The following is a 23,001-nucleotide window of genomic DNA, read 5'->3' on the forward strand; positions in this document are numbered from 1 at the left end:
TTTGTCTAGATTTTCAAACTTTTCTTTCCAAGAATTTTCCTGTTGTTTTAGTTTAGAATTTTCCCTCTTTAGCTCGGAAATCCTTTTAAGAGATGTTTTGAGACTAAGACATAGTTCATCTATATACTTTGAGACTTTAGCAGGAATTTTTAAATTACTCACTTCGACTTCTGTGTCTGAGTCTGAGTCTGAATCTGTTTCAAAGTCTGAATCTGATTCTGAATTTGTCATTAGACATATGTTGGCATACTCTTCATCATTTTCCTCGCATTTTGTATCACTCCCTGTCTCTACTTTGAGAGCCTTTTTGAATTTCTCTAATTTTCCTTTCTTTTTCTTCAACCGAGGGCAATTGGGTCTAATGTGCCCTTTTTTCCTTGTATTCGAAGCAAATCACATCTTTATTGGTCTCATTCTCCTCAGTTGATTTCTTATGAAATCTTTGCGTACTCTACTTCTTCCAGTTAAACCTTCTTCCTTTTCTGTTTAACTTCCTGAACTTCCTTATCATGAGTGTTATTTCTTCATCGTCCAAGTCATCTTCCAAATCTATAACATCAAAATCATCGTTAGATTTTAAGACAATTGACTTCTTACCTTTGGGATCTTCTTCTTCATTGATTTGCTCTACTTCATATGATTGAACTGTACCAACCAATTCGTCTACAGAAAGAGGCATGATCCTCTAGGTTTCTCTTATTGAGGTCTTCACATGATTCTAGTCTTTGGAGAGTCCTCACATCAATTTATTGACCTTCATCGGTCCTGAAATTGGTTGTCCTTGATATGTTAGACCGTTTACAATTTATGTGAAACGACCAAACATATTAGTGATGGATTCTCCTGGCTTCACCTTGAAGGCTTCATACTGTCCGAGTAGGATGTTGATTTTTGTTTCTTTAACTCGATCAATTCCTTCATAGGTGACGTGCAACCTGTCCTAGACTTCTTTGGCTATTTCACAAGATGAAATTCTGGTATACTCAGTAGAAGATAAAGCACAATATAAAGAGTAGACAGATTTAGCATCAAGAGCTTGTCTCTTGGTTATTTCCGTTTGTGTCAATTCTCCAGCATCTGCAACATCCTTCCCTGAGGTTGATATAGCTTTAGGAATGATCCCTTTCTCCCATTCCATGGGATCTTTCGATATCAGGAATACCTTCATCTTGTTTTTCCAAACATTGTATTCATTCCCATCAAAGTGGGGAGGTCTTGTGTTGCTTTGGCCTTCAACTAAACCTGGAGCAAAAATACTAATCATATATCTTTAACTCAAAAGTAAAAACACTTCAATAAAATGAGTACACAAGCTCTAATACCAATTGTAAGGGCTAGTGTTGTGGCATCCTGGAATTTCTTGCCAATTTTTAGGGGTGCTCTAATTTATGTCTTGCATTAAAACTTTGGCCAAGCTTTTGGTGGGTAATTATTTAATAGGAAAATTTCTATTTTTGGCCATGTGAATTATGAATTGGGATTTATTAAATTAGGTCACAAAGTTTTGTGAATTATAAATTTCAATTAGGTGTTTATAAAATTAAGGTTTAAGGAGGATTATTAGGATAAGGTGTGGGCCAAAATTCTAGCTCAAGACCAGCCCATAAGAAGCCCCACCCTTCGGCCATTTGGGCTTAGTCGCGAAGCCCAAAGGAGGAGGAGGAGTTGTCGACCAAGCTAACCTCGAGCCCGGCCGGATGGAGCTCCATTGGGCCATCGACCAAGGAGAGCCCAGAAGGAGGAACCGGCCCATGAGAGGCCCACCCTTTTTCATGAAGATTTTGCCAAGTGTTTCCCCCTTAGTCCAATTGTCCTTCATGCAAAATCAATGATTGTTCATCATTGAAGAGAGGAAAATTTGAGAGAACCGGTTGATGATGAGGGGGAAGCGTTGTCAGAGAGAGGGAGAGAGAGAGAGAGAGAGCTACCGAGGGGAAGAGAGAAATCGAGAGAAAGGGAGAGTGAGCGTGCGGAAGAAGAAGGAAGCCGATCGTCCGCCATCCATTGCCGCCGTGTCCCATCACCGTGTGCTCGCTGATTGCTCGGTTTAGAGGCAAGTGGGATCCTTGATTTGCTCTTGCATGTTGTGCCTAGTATGTGTGCTTGAATGGTGATAAATTTCGGACGTTTAGGGTGTTAAAAGTTGAAGTTTTAAGAGGGATGTTTGAGGCTAGTAAACTGTTCTTGAGAAAACAGTTCGACCTAGGATGTTCTATTGGCTTGCATGTGATGTTTGAGTTGGATTTTGGCCATGACTTCTAAATGAAAGTTGTTAAGGACTTCTTGAAATATAACATACTCACATTTGAGACAAAAATAACAATTATAAGTGGGTGAAATATTTATTCTTTGGAAAGACTAAATCTGGAAATTTCGGTAACTACCTTTGATGAATGCATGGACTGTAAGGCCAACTTTTTGTTGAAGTTTCACTTTGATTTCTTAACAAAAGTTGTAAAGGACATCTTGAGGTTTAATATAAAAATGTTAGAGAAAACCAACAGGAATAGATAGGTGAAATCGTGATTTTTCGGAGGGTGTTGAATCTGGAAACTTCGGTACTAGGAACAGAAGTTTTAACCGCCTACATTTAATTACCTAGGACGAATCTGACTTTGATTCATTCATGAAAAATATACCTTAGGGTCTTTACTACCACATAGTCGAATTTCATAATTTTTTAATGTCATTAGGGTATTTAATCGGAAATAATTCTAAAACCGTGTAATCTGATGCGTTCGGACTTAGTCAGTTTCAATGCGTGGGCCATATCATTTTTTATAAGGTTCTTTCGGCAATAAGCTATGCATTAAATGTATCTCTTTATTTCTTCCCTGCAACATATTCAAATTTCATAATTTTTTAAGTTCATTTGCCTATTTAACTAAAAATGTTTCAAAAACTGTGCAAGTTAAATAGTTATAATAATGGTGCTGTGATGCTTGGTCTATATCGAATGATATGAAGGCCTTTTGGTGTAGTGTTCTTCATGAAATACCTGCCCTTATGTCATGACTATCACATGTTCAAATTTCATAATTTTTAAAGGTCATTTGGGTATTTAATTAATATTTTCTAAAATTTTGCAAGCTGGATTGTGCGAATTTCAAAGACTAATGCATTGACTATTCTGTTTTAAATGAGCCCCATAAATTGTATTGTTGTAAGTGTGGCATCCCAAAAATAACTCACGGCCATGTGTTTTATAAGTAAGATTTTATTGAATTATGATTTCAAGATTTATGGCCAAGTGAATAAGAATGATTTGGTATTTATATAAATGGATAATTATTGTTGTTGGAAACACATCCTATGTCCATGTGAGACCAAGGATTTTATTTGATGAGGAAATTATGTTTTTGGCCATGAATTTTATAAGTTGGATTTTATTAAACTGTGTTGCTAAGTCTTTTGGCCATTTTATTATGCAATTTGGTATTTATTTAAATGAGGATTAAGATGTATATTAAAAATAAACTTGGGCCATTTAAGTTTGGACTTTAGGCCCAAGTGAGATGGGCCTAAAGTGGGCCATAAGCCCGGCCCATGTCAATGCATGGAGGGGGAGGAGGAGGAGCCGCATGGCCTCCAAGGTGCTGCATGGCAACGTTTCTGTTCCTCAAAATTTCTGTTCTTTGGTTCCCCGGAACAAAAAAAGAACATAAACCTGTTTGGTAATGCCAAGTTGTTTTTCTATTCACGGGAATAGAAAGTTAGCCCAGGAATAGATTTGGAGCAGAAATGAGAAGCAAAAACAATTTGCTTCTTGTCCCGGGAACAATTTCTAGAAATAAGCTAATTTTCTATTTTAATTTTCTTTTATTTCCTTTTCTTGCCGCGACCACCGTCAATCGCCCGGAGCCACCGCCACCGCCGCCGCCGGTCGCCGACCGCCGCCGTCGCCGTCGCCGCAGACCGCCAGCCACCGCCGCCACCGACCGCCGCCGACGCGGTCACCGGCCGGCCGCCGCCGTTGCCACCCCCGCCGCCATCTCGGCGCGCCCGCCATCACTCCAACCGTCGTCACCGCCGCCCGCCCGCCGGTCGCGGCCACCGGCCCGCCCGCCTGCCGCCGCCGCACGACCGCCGGCCGCGGCCGATGGGCTTCCGACGGCGGCCGGGCGGTCGTGCGGCGGCGGCGGCTAGCGGGCCGGCAGCCACGACCGGCGGGCACGTGGCGGCGATCCGTCGGCAAGAATAAAAAATGAATAAATACAAACAAGAAATTGTTACGTTACCAAACGCATTTCTATTCTTTTTCTATTCCAAGAGTAGAAATTTTGTGTCGTTACCAAACGGGTTCTTTTACTCAGAAATTGTTCCCCGGAGCAGAAATAGAAAAGAACCATTTCTGAAAAAAAAAAAAAAAAAAAACTCTTCCCGGGAAGAGAAGCGTTGCCATGCGCAGCCCAAGTGTCTTCAACAAAGGAGACACTTGTCTCCTTCTTAGGGACAAGTGTCCCCCATGCAAAATAAGAGTGCATGCAAATATATATACAACCAAAAAGAAAGAGAGAGAGGGAGTGGTCGGTCTAGGTGCCGAGAGAAAGGAGAGAAAGGGAGAAAGAGAGGAAGAGAGGAAGAGAGAAAGGAAGGAGGAGGTTCGTTGCCGCCATGCCCCGCCGTCGAGCCCGCCTAGTCCCGCCGTCGTTCTTGCTGTGTTTTACTTTGAATTAAGGCAAGTTAGGATCGATTTCTACTCTTGCATATGTGTCTTGCATGTGTGGTTGAATTCGTGAATGTTTAGAGGTAAGGAACCGAAGCTAGTGTGGCTTGTTCTTGAAAGATGCTTGCTGATCTCGTGTAAACCGCCTGACCCAGAAACTTGTGGAGGCTTGCATGGATGTTTCGAGTTAGATTTTGACCTTGATTTCTTCATAAAAGTTGTATCCAACATCTTAAAATACAACATACTAAAATTTGGGACAAAATGGTGGAGATTTAAGGGGTCAAACCCTCTTCTTACGAAGACACTAGATCTGGAACTGTTTTGCTGACCTTTTGGTAGTTTTGTGGGCTGCATTATCGATTTTTATCAAGAATCTCTCTTCGACTTCTTCATGAAACTTGTAGAGAACATCCTAAATATTAACATACTCAAATTTGAAGTAAAATGAGAAATTTTAGCCTAGCGAATCGACTTACTCTTGAAGACGGTAAATCTGGAGACACGGTGCTGGACACCCGAGACTTCATGGACCCATATGGTGACTATTTTTTGGAAATTTGACTTAGATCCCTTAATTAATGTTGTAGGGGACCTTTTTAAGTAAAACATATCCAAATTTCAGAGGAAACTAAGAGGAATAAGGGGGTGAAAACTCGATATTTCGGAGATACCTACACTGGACGTTTCGGTGCTAGAATCAGAAGCTTCGGATGACTATAGAAAATTATTTAGAACGAATCTGGCCTAGATTTCTTCACGCAAAAATATAATTTAGTGTCTTAAATATAACCTGGTAAAATTTCATAATTTTCAGAGGTCATTCAGGTATTTTAATCGAATTATTTCAGAAACTGCGCAATCTGTTTCTATCCGAAATTGCATGCTGTATTTGTGTGGATTATATCTTTTTGTGTGAAACTCTTTTTGTGTGAAACTCTTTAGGGCATGTGTTCTTCACGAAATTGTTATCTTATTGTCTTGTCTATCTCATGTCCTGATTTCATGATTTTTGAGAATCATGTGGATATTTAATTTAAATGTTTTCTAAAATGGTACAAGCTGGAATTTAGTAAACTTCAAAAAGGCATGATAAATGGACTATTCTAAATTGTATGGACTCCATGAATTATATTGTTATGAATGATTGTGTCTTGCTGCATGTATGATGATGATTGGAGATGCATGTATGAATCAAAGGATGAAAATGATCTTGATTGCCATCACATCACATGCCATGTTAAAATTGAACTATAATTGAAGATGAGAATTGAGATAAATGAGAAGGCCGTCGGAGGTGTGAGCCGACGATGCCTCAGGAGTGTCGGGATGCCCGGTGGTATACGGTACGTAATTCCAGGGGAGGCCTAGTGGTATGTCGGTACGTAATTCCGGAGGGTAGGGGAAACCATTTTCATGGCGAGCCCCAGAGATTTCCTCTGGAGTTTCGAGAAGCTCGGCAGGTATTGTGCCGAGGGATGCCTCGCGATGCTAGTTGGGGTGCAAGATGACTGGCTAGAAGGGTACGGCCGGTTGCCCGGCAGGTATTGTGCCGGAGGGTCCTCGTGATGCTAGTTGGGGTATGAGATGCCCGGAGCGTGGGGGTGTCGGATGCCCGGCAGGTATTGTGCTGGAGGATTCTCGCGACGCCAGGATTGGGCGCAAGTGATGAATGTGGGATGCAAACATTGGTCCCAGGAAAGAGAAATGTGGCAGTCCAACATGAAAGGATGAAATTGAGAAATTGAAATTGAAATATGCATGATGGTATATGCAAGTGATATGATGATGATATGTGCATAGATGCATGGTAATGATGATGGTACATGTGATATGATGATGATATGTGCATGGATGCATGGTAATGATGATGATACATGTGATATGATGATGATGAGTGCATAAATGCAAGATGATGGTAAGTGGTACATGTGATATGATGATGATATGTGCATGGATGCATGGTAATGATGATGGTACATGTGATATGATGATGATGAGTGCATAAATGCAAGATGATGGTAAGTGCATGGATGTATGTGCACCTATGGCATGGTGGTACATGTGACATGATGATGGTAAGTGTATGACATGATGGTGATGACTATATGATGATGTATGTACATGAGGTATGATGACATGTGCATGATATCAAGGTAAATTGTGCATGGACACTTCAATGACATGTAATGCTATGATTGTGATGATTGTGTGGCATGATGCATTGAGTGGTTTATTGGTCCTTTACCTGCTGAGTGGCTGTACTCACCCTTTCGGAGACCAACATTTCAGATTAGTAGATGGATTGAGCGGTTGGATATGACCGCGAGGAGGAGGATAGCAAAGGAGGGAACTTTTGGACGCCGACACTAGTTGATGAACCTTAAGCATACGATTGTGGGAGGAGAAGTCGGTCATCTTTTGAAGTATAGTCTAGTATAGAAAACTATGGCATTTTGATGTACCGATGAATGATGTCCATATGGTTTAAGTGAATAAAAGTGTGCGGCTTTTACCTATAAATGTTTAGTTGGTGTGCATTGTTTTCTAAATATAGGGAAGGGAGTTGTTGGATGTGCTTCCGTATATAAATTGCGTAAGGGACCGATCTAAAAGATGTAAACCCTCAGGTTGTATGGACCCGCTGCAATTGAAATGATATCAGAGTGACATGTTATTAGGAAAAGTGAATGGTAAGCGAACTGTAGCGACCCTAATCGGATCGGGGGCCGTCGAGGGGTGCCACAGTAAGTGATTGAATCTTGCTGCACATGTGATGATATTTGACATTTGATATATAATGAAAAGCTGAAATTAACTTGATTGCCATTACATCATGTGCCACGTTGATATTGAGACATAAATTGTGAATATGAGTTATGATGAATGAGGATGCTGTCGGAGGTGTGAGCCAACAATGCCATGGGAGTGTCAGGATGCCCGAGATGTAGGGGTGCCAGATGCCCGGAATGTGGGGGTGCCGAATGTCCTCGGGAGTTTTGAGATGCCCGGAATGTGGGGGTGTCGAAACCTCGGTGGTGTGTGCCGAGGGGATACCTCGTGATGCCAGTTGGGATACGAGATGCCCGGGATGTGGGGGTGCCAGATGCTCGGTGGTGTGTGCCGGAGGTTACTCGTGATGCCAGGTGGGGTGCGAGCGATAAAATGTGGGATGCAATCACCAGTCCCGGGAAAGAGAAATGTGGTGACCCAATTGAAAGATAAAAAGTTGAAATTGAATCATGCATGGTATGGTGACATGTATGCATAGCTGTATGATACGATATGCAAGGAACATATGCACACGAGGCATGGATATGCATGAATGCTTGATGATGAGTGCATGGTTGTGTATGCACTTATGGCATGATGGGACATGCATGGATGCTTGATGATGAGTACAGAGTGGTGTATGCACATATGGTATGATGACATATGCATGTCTGCAAGGTAAGTTATGCTTGGATGCATGAATGATATGTGCTTTGTTTGTGATGTTTTGATTGTTCTGTGTGATGCATTGAGTAGTTTAATGGATCATTTACCTGCTGAGTGGTTGTACTCACCCCTTTTGGGGACCAACATTTTAGAGTAGAAAGATGCCTCTCCCTCTGGTCACGCGGGGTACCTTTTACGGCCTTCCTTCTAACGTGGAGGTCGAGTGTTGAGAGATTGATTGTGTCACCATCCCTGGTCTGACGTTCATACGGGTGCGGGTGCTGGTGATGTATGATGTGGGCCTGGCTGGGGGCCCGGTCATCAAGGAGTTCTTGTCGGTCCACGTTCGCCATGGCGGAGTGATTCGGAGGATGTTGCCACCGCCACCGCCCGATGCACCAAGATGGGTGTGATGGCCCGCGTGAGGAGTGGGAGCTGACTTTTTTTTTGGGATAGCCAACACTTGTAGATGGAGGATGACACGTGATCGATATAAGGGTCGAGATCTCACTTTTTGAGCTATGGCCAAGTTTAGTTAAAAGTCTTGGCTTTTCTTTTTGGTTGTACCGACCCGAGAAATCCATCATGAAAATACGTAAATAAAAGTGGCTCGGCTTCTTCTTTTCATATAATGTGTAGTTGGTGTGCATTTCATTATGGTTATTGGAGGGAGGATTGGTGAGACTTGTTTATGCTTCCGCTATTAAGTTGCGCCGGAACCGTTTTCAAAAAAAAAAATGCCTATGAACTACGGTGCTTTTGCTAAGAAATGTAACTAGTATTCATTAGGTGGAGTGATAAGTACCTGTGGCGACCTTAGGTGTCTTGGGGTGCCACAGCCCCCTTTTTGGTATCAGAGCAATGGTTATAGATTGGAGTGATAAGGAGCCTCATTTGGAAATTGAGGAAACCTGATGACAATGCACACGATAGGATATTAGCTGGAATAGTTGGGTAACTTTGAATAACGGGTGATGGGTATTCACTCGTAGATCCCCAGTAGTTATTATGAGTTGCTTTTAGGTACCAGTAACATGGTTATGTTACTTATTTTCCCTAGTTGCTGTTGTTTTTAATGAAGACATTGAGTCACAGATATTTCCTGAGGCAAATGCTTGGAAACTGCAGGAAAATCATGGTACGATATGGAAGTCATCATCCTTCAAGGGCTAAACCCCGGATGGAAGATATCCTGCAGGCATTGGCCAACATAGGAAATTTGATAGAAAGACAAGTGCAACAACAACCCGGAGCAGAACGCCGTACTCAGGGACTGGTGGAGCAATTTTTGAAGTTGAAACCACCTAAGTTCAGTGGAATGGGAAGTCCTGAGGAGGCGGAGCATTGGATTGATGGGATGGAATGAATTTTCCGGTTGTTGGACTGCAGTGAAGCTGAGAAAATAACTTTGGCAGAGTACCAGCTGGAGGGAAATGCAAAGTTTTGGTGGAGAGCTTCGAGGGACACAATCTTTCCACCAGAAACTGATGTTAATTGGGACGAGTTTGTCAGAGCTTTCAATAGAAAACATTTTTCTGACTGTGCTAAGCACAAGAAAATTTCAGAATTTGTTCAGTTAGAACAAAAAGAGCTGACAGTGGATCAATATGAGGCAAGATTTTCTGAACTGTCTAGGTATGCTCCTAGGCTAATTGAGGATCAAGAAGAGAAAGCTAAGAAGTTTCTGAAAGGGTTGAGAACTGATATTAGGAAACAACTGGTGCCTTTTAACATAAGAGATTATCATGAGATTTATGAAATGGCACAATTAGTGGAGTAAGAGCTGGTGAGAGAGCGGTCAAAGTTTAAGAGGCAGCTGAACTTTAGTGATGTGAGAAGGGGTAAGAGACTTTATCCTGGTCAAGGTCAAACTTGGAATGCAAAGAAAAAGAGCAATTTTGGAAATTTTGTGAGAGCTAAAGATGGCCTGAATATAGGGAAAGCACCCTATCAGCCTGATGTTTGTCAGAAGTGTGATGGGAGTCATGGCCCAGGACCTTGCAATGGACGACTGAGATGTTATGGTTGTGGACAAGTGGGACACCTTAGGAGGAATTGCCCACAAGAAAGGTCGCGAATGAATGTTGGCACGGTGCAATAGGGACAACAGAGTGCTGTTAGACTAAACCTACTAAGGAATCCTCAAAGGCCACCAGCACAAGGAAGGGTGTATACAATCACCCAAGAGGAAGCGGAAGCTTCCAAAAATGTTATCTCAGGTACGATTTTCATAAATGGCAAGAAGGCATATGCATTGTTTGATACGGGTGCTACGCATTAATTTGTGTCTGAAAGATATAAACAGTTGAATAAGATAGAAACTACGTCTCTTGAGACGCCTCTTTGTGTTTCTACACCTTTAAAGAATATGGTATTGTCTACGCTGATGTGTGGAAATTGTAAGATAACAATGGGAGGAAAGGATATGGAAATAGACTTGGTCGTAACGGCTATGTATGATTTTGATGTTATCATAGGAATGGATTGGCTTCATAAGTATCGGGCCAGAATGGATTGTTATAGAAAAGTGATCCAATTTATTTTACCCGATCAATCTAATTGTAAATTTTTGGGAGGTCAGACCAACCTATCTATAGCACTTATTACAGCCATAGAAGCCCGTGCGTTACTTGACAAAGGATGTCAAGGGTACCTGGCCATGGTTAAAGATTATACTAAGGAAGAGCCTAAGCTTGATGAAATTCGAGTGGTTAACGAATTTCAAGATGTATTTCCTGAGGAGTTGCCTGGATTACTGCCAGAGCGAGAGATTGAGTTTGAAATTGAATTAATGCCTAGAACAGGACCTATATCGAAAGCCCCGTATAGGATGGCCTTAGTCGAGTTGAAGGAATTAAAAGTGCAACTACAGGAGTTGCTTGACAAATGATTCATTAGACCAAGTGCTTCACCTTGGGGTGCACCAGTTTTGTTTGTGAAAAAGAAGGATGGGTCGATGCGCTTATGCATTGACTATAGGCAATTGAATCAAGTGACCATTAAAAATGAATATCATTTGCCTAGAATTGATGACCTATTTGACCAACTCCAGGGAAGTTCGGTCTTCTCTAAGATTAACTTAAGGTCGGGATACCATCAGCTAAAATTAAGAAAGAAGACATTCCTAAGACTGCGTTTAGGACTCGTTATGGACACTACGAGTTCCTTGTTATGCCATTTGGATTGACAAATGCACCGGCTGCATTTATGGATCTAATGAATAGGGTATTTAAGCCTTATTTAGACTAGTTTGTGATTGTTTTTATTGATGACATCCTGATATATTCGAGAGGGCCTAAAGAGCATGAACAACACTTGAGGATAGTTTTGCAAACTCTAAGAGATCATAAGTTGTATGCCAAATTTAGCAAATGTGAATTCTGGCTGGACCAGATAATATTTTTGGGGCACGTGGTATCAGGAGGAGGAATTGTAGTGGACCTGGCGAAAGTTAAGATGGTGACCAACGACACTTACTGAAATCCGAAGTTTCTTAGGACTGGCTAGTTACTATAGAAGGTTTATTGAAGGGTTTTCACGATTGGCAGGTACTTTAACAAAATTGACTTGAAAGAACGTGAAGTTTGAATGGAATGGGGAATGAGAAAGGAGTTTCCAGGAGCTTAAAAGAAAATTGACTTCAGCTCCAATCCTGACTATACCAACTGGATCTGATGGTTTTACAGTGTATAGTGATGTATCTCACAAAGGATTGGGATGTGTTTTGATGCAGCATGGCAAGGTCATAACCTATGCGTCTAGACAATTGAAACCCCATGAACTGAATTACCCAACGCATGATTTAGAGTTAGCAGCTATAGTGTTCGCTTTGAAGATATGGAGGCATTATTTATATGGGGAAAAGTTTGAGATTTATACAGATCATAAGAGCTTGAAATATCTATTCTCACAAAAGGAGTTGAACATGAGACAAAGGAGGTGGATGGAGTTGTTAAAGGATTATGATTGTGAAATACGATACCATCCAGGGAAGGCGAATAAGGTAGCGGATGCTCTTAGTCGTAAGTCAGCCATGGAGATGGCCAGTTTAAGAATGGCCGAATGGAGCTTGTTAAAGTCCGTAACGGACTCGGAGTTTAAGTTAAAAGTGGATTGTCTTACTAGTATGCTTAGTGCATTAAGGATTGAACCTGAAATTATTCAGAAAGTTAAGATCTTGCAAGAGTCTGACCTAGAAATTATGAAAGTGAAAGATGCAGTGTCTTTAGGAAAAAGACCAGAATTTCAAGTCTCTGAAGATGGAGTGGTAAGATGCCAAGGACGACTCTGTGTTCCCGACAACGAAGAAATAAAGAAGGAAATTCTATCGAAGGCACATAGGAGTAATTACAGTGTTCATCTAGGTAGTACAAAGACGTACAGAAATTTGCGTCAGCAATTTTGGTGGAATGGTATGAAAGCAGATACGACTAAGCACATTTCTCAATGTTTGACATGCCAACAAGTAAAAGCGGAACATCGCAAACCTGCAAGACTCTTGAGACCGTTAGACATACCAGAATGGAAATGGGAACATATAACAATGGACTTTGTACAAGGATTGCGAAGGACATCAAGTGGACATGACTCTATCTGGGTAATAGTGGACTGTTTGACTAAGTCTGCTCATTTCCTAGCAGTTCGCATAGATTACCCAATGGACAAATATGCAGATATATATGTAAGTCAAGTAGTACGCTTACATGGTGTTCCAGTAACTATTACCTCAGACCGGGATTCGAGATTTACTTCGGACTTTTGGCGGAGTCTTCAAATTGCCTTAGGAACTAAACTTCAGTTTAGTACTGCTTTTCACCCTCAAACAGATGGACAAACAGAAAGGGTGATTCAAACATTGGAGGATATGTTAAGGGCTTGTGTGATTGACTTTAAAGGGAATTGGGATGAAAGATTGCAATTGGTGGAGTTTGCCTATAATAATAGTTTTCAGAAAAGTATAGGTATGGCTCCCTATGAAGCATTACATGGAAGGAGATTAGGACTCCTGTCTATTGGAATGAAGTAGGTGAAAAGAAATTGACAGGACCTGAACTGGTACAAGTTACCACTGAAGCTGTTGAAATTATCAGGAAAAGACTTAAAACAGCTCAGAGTAGACAGAAGGACTACACAGATAGGCGTAGAAGGCCTTTGGAATTTAGTGTGGGAGATCATGTATTCCTTAAAGTATCCCCAATGAAAGGAATATCTCGATTTTTCAGACCTTTTGAGATACTTGAAAGAATAGGAGATGTAGCTTATCGTTTGGCGCTGCCTCCTAAATTGGGAAATTCGCATGATGTGTTTCATGTATCGATGCTGAGAAAGTACCAGCCGGATCCTGGTCACATACTCGATCATGAAGCCATCAAAGTAGATGAAAAGTGAGGTACATCGAAGAGCCTGTGCAAGTATTGGATCGAAAGGAGCAAGTCCTTAGGACCAAGACAATTCCACTAGTTAAGATACTATGGCGACATCATGATATGGAAGAAGCCACATGGGAAAGTGAAGATCAGATGAAGGAAAAGTACCCCTACTTCTTTCAAAAGGCATGAGTAACTGTCTAATTTCGAGGACGAAATTCTCTAAGAAGGGGAGAATAGTGGCATCCTGGAATTTCTTGCCAATCTTTAGGGGTGCTCTAATTTATGTCTTACATTAAAACTTTGGCCAAGCTTTTGGTGGGTAATTATTTAATAGGAAATATTCTATTTTTGGCCATGTGAATTATGGATTGGGATTTATTAAATTAGGTCACAAAGTTTTGTGAATTATAAATTTCAATTAGGTCTTTATAAAATTAAGGTTTAAGGAGGATTATTAGAATGAGGTGTGGGCCAAAATTCTAGCTCAAGACCAGCCCACAAGAAGCCCCACCCTTCGGCCATTTGGGCCTAGCCGCAAAGCCCAAAGGAGGAGGAGGAGCTGTCGACCAAGCTAGCCTCGAGCTCAGCCGGATGGAGCCCCATTGGGCCGTCGACCAAGGAGAGCCCGGAAGGAGGAACTGGCCCATGAGAGGCCCACCCTTTTTCATGAAGATTTTGCCAAGTGTTTCCCCCTTAGTCCAAGTGTCCTTCATGCAAAATCAATGATTGTTCATCATTGAAGAGAGGAAAATTTGAGAGAACCGGTTGATGATGAGGGGGAAGCATCGTCAGAGAGAGGGAGAGAGAGAGAGCTACCGAGGGGAAGAGAGAAATCGAGAGAAAGGGAGAGTGAGCGTGCGGAAGAAGAAGGAAGCCGATCGTCCGCCGTCCGTCGCCGCCGTGTCCCGTCGCCGTGTGCTCGCTGCTTGCTCGGTTTAGAGGCAAGTGGGATCCTTGATCTGCTCTTATATGTTGTGCCTAGTATGTGTGCTTGAATGGTGATAAATTTCGGACGTTTAGGGTGTTAAAAGTTGAAGTTTTAAGAGGGATGTTTGAGGCTAGTAAACTGTTCTTGAGAAAACAGTTCGACCTAGGATGTTCTATTGGCTTGCATGTGATGTTTGAGTTGGATTTTGGCCATTACTTCTAAATGAAAGTTGTTAAGGACTTCTTTAAATATAACATACTCAAATTTGGGACAAAACGAACAAGTATAAGTGGGTGAAATATTTATTCTTTGGAAAGACTAAATCTGGAAATTTCGGTAACTACCTTTGATGAATACATGGACTGTAAGGCCAACTTTTTGTTGAATTTTCACTTTGACTTCTTAACAAAAGTTGTAAAGGACATCTTGAGGTTTAACATATAAAAAATTTAGAGAAAAAAAACAATAATAGGTAGGTGAAATCGTGGTTTTTCGGAGGGTGTTGAATCTGGAAATTTGGGTACTAGGAACAGAAGCTTTAACCGCCTATATTTAATTAACTAGGACGATTCTGACTTTTATTCCTCCTTGAAAAATATACCTTAGTTTCTTGATTACCACATAGTCGAATTTCATAATTGTTTAAGGTCATTAGGGTATTTAATCGGAAATAATTCTAAAACCGTGTAATCTGATGCGTTCGGACTTAGTCAGTTTCAATGCGTGGGCCATATCATTTTTTATAAGGTTATTTCGGCAATGTGTTCTTCCTGAAATGTATCTCTTTATGTCTTCCCTGAAACATATTCAAATTTCATAATTTTTTAAGTTCATTTGCCTATTTAACTAAAAAACTTTCAAAAACTGTGCAAGTTAAATAGTTATAATAATGGTGCTGTGATGCTTGGTCTATATCGAATGATATGAAGGCCTTTTGGTGTAGTGTTCTTCATGAAATATCTGCCCTTATGTCTTGACTATCACATGTTCAAATTTCATAATTTTTAAAGGTCATTTGGGTATTTAATTGAAATATTTTCTAAAACTGTGCAAGCTGGATTGTGCGAATTTCAAAGACTATAATGCATTGACTATTCTGTTTTGCATGAGCCCCATAAATTGTATTGTTATAAGTGATTGAATCTTGCTGCACATGTGATGATATTTGACATTTGATATATAATGAAAAGCTGAAATTGACTTGATTGCCATTACATCATGTGCCACGTTGATATTGAGACATAAATTGTGAATATGAGTTATGATGAATGAGGATGCTGTCAGAGGTGTGAGCCAACAATGCGCTGGGAGTGTCAGGATGCCCAAGATGTGGGGGTGCCAGATGCCCGGAATGTGGGGGTGCCGGATGTCCTCGGGAGTTTTGAGATGCCCGGAATGTGGGGGTGCCGGAAGCCTCGGTGGTGTGTGCCGAGGGGATACCTCGTGATGCCAGTTGGGATACGAGATGCCCGGGATGTGGGGGTGCCGGATGCCCAGTGGTGTGTGCCGGAGGTTACTCGCAATGCCAGGTGGGGTGCGAGCGATAAAATGTGGGATGCAATCACCGGTCCCGGGAAAGAGAAATGTGGTGACCCAATTGAAAGATAAAAAGTTGAAATTGAATCATGCATGGTATGGTGACATGTATGCATGGCTGTATGATACAATATGCAAGGAACATATGCACACGAGGCATGGATATGCATGAATGCTTGATGATGAGTGCATGGTTGTGTATGCACTTATGGCATGATGGGACATGCATGGATGCTTGATGATGAGTGCAAAGTGGTGTATGCACATATGGTATGATGACATATGCATGTCCACAAGGTAAGTTATACTTGGATGCATGAATGATATGTGCTTTGTTTGTGATGCTTTGATTGTTCTGTGTGATGCATTGAGTAGTTTAATGGATCATTTACCTGCTGAGTGGTTGTACTCACCCCTTTTGGGGACCAACATTTCAGAGTAGAAAGATGCATCTCCCTCCGGTCACGCGGGGTACCTTTTACGGCCTTCCTTCTAACGTGGAGGTCGAGTGTTGAGAGATTGATTGTGTCACCATCCCTGGTCTGACGTTCATACGGGTGCGGGTGCTGGTGATGTATGATGTGGGCCTGGCTGGGGGCCCGGTCATCCAAGAGTTCTTGTCGGTCCACGTTCACCGTGGCGGAGTGATTCGGGGGATGTTGCCACCGCCACCGCCCGATGCACCAGGATGGGTGTAATGGCCCGCGTGAGGAGTGGGAGCTGACGTTTTTTTTGGGATAGCTGACACTTGTAGATGAAGGATGACACGTGATCGATATAAGGGTCGAGATCTCACTTTTTGAGCTATGGCCAAGTTTAGTTAACAGTCTTGGCTTTTCTTTTTGGTTGTACCGACCCGAGAAATCCATCATGAAAATACGTAAATAAAAGTGGCTCGGCTTCATCTTTTCATATGATGTGTAGTTGGTGTACATTGCATTATGGTTATTGGAGGGAGGAATGGTGAGACTTGTTTATGCTTCCGCTAATAAGTTGCGCTGGGACCGTTTTCAAAAAAAAAAAATGCCTAAGAACTACGGTGCTTCTGCTAAGAAATGTAACTAGTATTCATTAGGTGGAGTGATAGGTACCTATGGCGACCTTAGGTGTCTCTGGGTGTCACAAGTGTAAACACCTAGAGGGGCTAAATAGGTGTAAATAAAATTTTCTCGCAAGACTAAATAAAAGTAAATTACCTCTTAAAGATAATTGATTAAGGACGTAAACAACTTTAAGCAAAGCTACGATTAAAAGTAAAGAGTTGAGGGAAAGATAATTGGAACACAAATTTTATAATAGTTCGGCTTAGATCAAGCCAACGTTCACTCTCCCATGCTGACAGCCCACTGGCTAGATTTCACTATTAATCAAAAGAGATTTTACAACTTGTGATCTTCGACTTCCTCAGTGGAGAGTCTCTACTGGTCTATTCACAAAGTCTCACTATGTGTTTCTCTCTTTTGTATACAATTTGAGCTTGATGAATGAAAGAGCAAAGAACTATGGAGATTCAGACTTTGAAATTCTTCTTTCACGCATTCCTTCGAACAACTGAAGAGTCTTGGCACTTACCAAAGGAATTCTTCTAATCTACCCGTTGGACATAATCAATTAAGGTGATCTCGAGTCGTTGGATGATTGGTGATGAAAGCCCGTTAATCCTGTTCATCCATACAATCAGGATCTTGGGTTTCCATAAGTAAAGCCTTCCAAGTTTGCTCGCCTTTCAAAAGATCTTCATATTGGAGTAAGTTCCAATAAGAATAATCAATCAATTAAATGCTAAATCCAACCAAAAGGTCTTCTAAAAACCATACGGAACGAATCCTTGAGGATAATCCAGCATCTGGATAAGTCTTCATTCTTCGGTCTAGAAACTATCAGTGAGGGCTGACTTTGAATCTTGAGTCTAGCAGTCTTTAGACTTTGACGATAGAGTCTGGATTTTTTCAGACTATAACACTTGAGTTTGGAAGTCTTTAAGCTAGATTTTTGGAAACGTTTTGTCAACTTCAAAACAATAAAGGAGTTTTCTCCAACAACCGTTGTTGTGCTGCCCAGTTTGGAGCCCCTCAGGCCTCATCAAGCTTAGCCGAAGCTAGTCTAGCCCACCTCCACCACTGTGGAGCTCCGCCACAGCCCTCCTGGCCCCGCTGCACCGTCGTCGTCCACCCCTGCCACCCTTGGCCGCCCATTGCAGCTTGTGCGCCCAGCAAGCAGGACCGAAGCCCCTGGGTTTTCAACTTGTTTGGCCCGTTTTCGAGCCTTTCCCGGCCCCACTTGGTGATCCCGCTTTGGAGTTTGTCGAGCTCCTATGCGTCCCTGTCGTTTTGATCCAAGCAAATTGCCAATCAAGTGAGTTTAACTCACTAATCCATACTTAGTAAGTTAATGACTTTTAAGGATTGATTAGTTAGACTAAGTATGGATTAGTTGGATAGTTAAATTAATCGTTATTGCATGTTAGGTGGTTAGAGTAGTGTAATTAGAACCTAGACAAGCTCTAGTATTTATCTAGAGTGGTTTGGAAATTTTTCAGGCCCATCTCGGCTTTTAATTAGGCTTTTCCGGCCTAAGTTGCTATTTTTGGTATTTAATAATTATTTTTCGTAATAATTTAATTAATTAATTATTTTCTGAAAATTAGATCGTAATAGCCGGTAACGGAATTTTATATTGATTGTAGTGGTGTGATCTGTTTATTTAATTGACTGTTATTTTGTGCTGATTGAGTGTGAATCGCAATTTTGAGATTTTATCCCAAAATTATTTAATTTCAATAATTAATTAGAAAATCACCGGGCGTCGGTTGACAACACCAAAAATGAATTTGTGCACTGTTGAAATTAGTGGGATTTTCAAATGTGAAAATATTATATTTTGGCTAAGGTCAACCGTGTACCCACACACGATTATTTTTATCGGGAATGATAAAAATGGTGAAATGGTTAGATGATCAGAGTGTTATACTGTATCAGCGTTCAGGCTCGATACATCAGCTTAGAATGAGCAGTATACCGGTATACTATATCAGCATGCGGGCGATATGTTAGCTTAGAGCGAGCAGTATACTTGGTAGCTTCTAGTGAGCATTATTAGTATACTATTTCAGCCTATGGATGATATGTCAGCTTAGAGCGAGCAATATATTATCTATCAGCTTAGTGCGAGCTATACTATCTATTATCAGCTTAGAGTGAGCAATCATGATTATGATCAGACTTTATAGATAGTATTGACTGAGCTATACTATCTATACTATCTATTGTTGACATGGAATGAGTTGATTGATCGATGGTTCGATATGAGTGGGTGAATTGATTTGTTGAATTGATCGATTTAGTGGTTGAATTATATTGACTTGCAAGAAGGAACTGAGGCCAAGGTAAGTCATTTGACTCGTATTTGTGCCTAGGCAGCCCTTGAGGCGTATTTTCTTCCTAGTCAGGTCTTAGGGGGTGAACTCGCTAAGACGTCATCTCACCCCGTTGTGAGATAACATTTCAGGTCCCTAGATGGCAGCTCCTCCTGAGCATTTTGGTCAACCTAAGAAGGTGACAGAGCAAAAGAATTTTATCCCACTACATGGGCACCCTAGGGGATGGATTTATGAGTTGGTGAAGACCGTGGTCTGGGTTGATGAGGCTTTACCCCATAAGGTACCCCATCAATACATATCATGATATCGTCATGCTCAGGATGGAGAGAGAGAAGGTCCCATACCTGAGTTTGAGGTCCTCATGTATGTGCTGGAAATCGCATTTGGGAAAGGCACAACAGATCCTCCAGAAGGTTTAGTGGTAGACGTGGAGTCAGACATGATAGATCCAAAGTCCCCGGTGTATTCCGCTGAAGGCTTTAATGATGATGAGGATCTGTAGTTTTATGAAACCCCCCCTTGGTTTGCAAACTTTGCTTTTATAGACTTGTATTATATATGACATGGTTTGTTATGTATATATAAGTGTGGTTTTGTTTTCGAGAAAATCGTAGCCCTGTTTTTCTATCCCATTGTGTTATTGTCTTGGGATTATTTATTTGCTTCCGCGTGTGCATTAAAATGAATGGGTCGGCGATGCATCCTGGGACATCGCTTTTTAATCGACCAAAAAGGGATGGGCACGCGCTCGGAGAATCGGGGCGTGACAAGTAAAGCCTGGGCGTCCCAATGGCGAACTACCGCCCAGCCCAGCCCAGCCCATAATTGAGCGTATCGCTTCGCTTATGACGATGATTAACCAAACATTTTTGGGAAGCTAGGAGCAATTCTCCTCTCTTCAAAATAGAAGTTAGAGACTTAACATTAAAATCACTTTCCAGCGTTATCTGATGCCTAACAGTTCAGCATAACATGCAGATGCGCGACCTTCATCATTCAATTTTATTATTTTCTTCGTTAAGCCTACCATTCGGAATGCAAGGACGAGTACCTTGATCGTTCCTTTACTGCTTGCGGCTGGGTTATCGTTCTTCCAACTCCGGCACAAATAAAATATGAACTTGCATCCTCATTGGTCATTTCCTGTCAGAAGAAGCAAACCGATGCCAAGCAGCAGGATTGGCGATGGCCTGTGTAGAAACACCGACGACATGTTGATGAGAGATGTGCCATCATCAATATCTCCAATGATCTACGATGATGATGCATATGTCCAACTGGTGGAGTTTCCAAATGTCGGACTTCCCGGTTGCGTGCAAAATCAAGATGTCTTGTATCAAGCATGCTTTGAGGTAAATGTCAAGTCAGGTTAACAAGCTCAACTGAACTCAAAAGTGCACGAGGCTTGTTGATCTCTCCAGAATTATTATGTCCTCATGTGGAAAATCCATTGGTTAAATCATAGACTGAGAAAAGCAGATACGCACCGCAGCATGAGTGTTAGATCCAGGGTGGTACTTGACAATATAAATATTTGCTTGCAAGTGAATGTCAAGAACACTTGCTTCCTGCATGATCTGTTCAATTCAACATATTAGACATGACCTTAGATCATAACTGTGCAGCCTTGGGAAGTGAGATGAATTTAGAGCTTAACACATTTTCTCGTCTCCCGTTGCAAGTTACTGTGCTAATTAGCAAATAAATCCCAAATATGTGAAGGGAAATAACAAAGCTCGACTCTTTAAATTAGGCTACGTGACCACCTTCTCTTTCGAGACCGGCCGTGATTTTCAATGGAAAAGTGGGCATGCATCCGGTTCTAGGCGAGTGCTCCTCCTACTCCTTGATCATGAATTTTGGATTTCCACCATTTTTTACCATACAAAATGTTCGATCAAAAGTTAGAGGGCAAGCTAATGTAAACAAAGATGATATCCTTGTAACTATTGCCAAGTGATGTACATGAACATAAGGAAATGGAAGAGAGAGAGAAGGGGGGGTGCGTGCGGTCATCATTGACCTGAATTGAGTTAGTATATGTTGCACAATCTCTTCTGTGAGGATGACTAGATTTTCTTAAATGGACTGACTTGTTAGCAGTGAGATGTAGTGATTTTGGCATCATAGCTCTGCCTATTATTCTCCTCATTGAATTATTTCAGCTGATACAACCTTTTTTTTCTTCATATTTTTCCATATAAAAAGGGCAAAAGTTTATGAGTTTTGACCTGGCACAAATTGCAAGACCTGCTAGCCTAAGCCTTGCTATGCCATGGCAATGGTGGAAGTGGTTGGATTGATCATATCAACACTTTTCTCTTCCAACTTGAATCAAGCCCCGTTCATTAGGCTTTTGCTAGATGACCAAAAAGTAACTCAAACTTAATAAAGTCCTGAGGAAAGCTTTCTGGTATTCAGGTGTGAAGACTTATTCAACTCGCTGATAGAATGATGAAGAAAAATGAAGAAAAAAATGTGGAAGTATTCAACTTCGATCTTCAATCTGTCCAGGTGAAACTCTAATCTTGAGTGATATACTGTTTGCTTAAGCGGACGATGGCTCAGAAGCATCGCTTGGAAAACAAGCTTTGTGGTGCACCCGGCAGCAAAAGAAAGATCCTCCAAAAGTGGAGGTCATAAGGGTACTCTTTCCTTGGAGAACAACTGACTCCCAATTTGTCAGAAGAGACTTTCCCATTGATCGGCAACTTTGCACGACATTGCAATCAGAGTGTGTTCAACCCATTGGCTAGGGACTATCTAGCAGAGCTTGTTATAAAACAATGCTTCACATGCATTTGTATTGAACTAGATCGAAAATGGCCGAGCCATGATAAATGCTAAGGTTTTATAGTATCCCAGGCACTATAATGCAAAATGACAGCAGCAACATTCAGGTGCGGCACATTAGTATTCAACTTTATCAAAAGCAAACTTCCTAGCACAACTCACCATGATGGCTACACTCCGTAGACACTTTCAAACTAGATGTAGGTATCTTCCGTTTCCCAGCAATTCTATTCAATATATAACTGACTAAACGGTACACCAAATGATGTCTTACAGAAGAGATTAGAATCGATACAGAGCTTCTTCAGCTGCTAGAGCCAGGATTGTACGCACGGTTACCCATACTTTTCTCCACAAGGCTTACAACATCACCTTTTCCTATCGGAAGATAGACACTAGAGTAGCTTATTTGCATTTTGTGACTCTGATCAATTAGTCTACATGCATATGCTACCCATTGGGAGCAAGCAGCAAAATCCTGATACCTTCACTTGGGGAGATTGCTAAGAGGAAGTCTAAATTCGAACCCGTCAATATATCCAGTTACATCTACCTTAACTAAAAAGCTTAAGCCAATGAGTAATAGGCCAACTAGAATATATTAACTGCTCTACATTCCAATGTAGGATTTCTCTAATATAATTCACTCACACATGCACCTTAACATTATTGGTATGAATGGACCCTTTCCTGCACAGATTGTGATTGCCGTTGGATTCCATAAAAGTGTCATTTTTCAAAGGAAGGCCCTGCTCATACACTCTACCTCAACTTGTGACAATCATTATTAACAAAAATCTTTCAAGAGGGACTTACAACCCATCCATTTGGTTTATACCCAACCCTCGTCACTACTGCAGTAAATGGTAATTTCAATCGAGGACATCGAAGT

Source organism: Eucalyptus grandis, chromosome 5, assembly GCF_016545825.1.
Source record: "Eucalyptus grandis isolate ANBG69807.140 chromosome 5, ASM1654582v1, whole genome shotgun sequence".
Classification (NCBI taxonomy): Eukaryota; Viridiplantae; Streptophyta; class Magnoliopsida; order Myrtales; family Myrtaceae; genus Eucalyptus; species Eucalyptus grandis.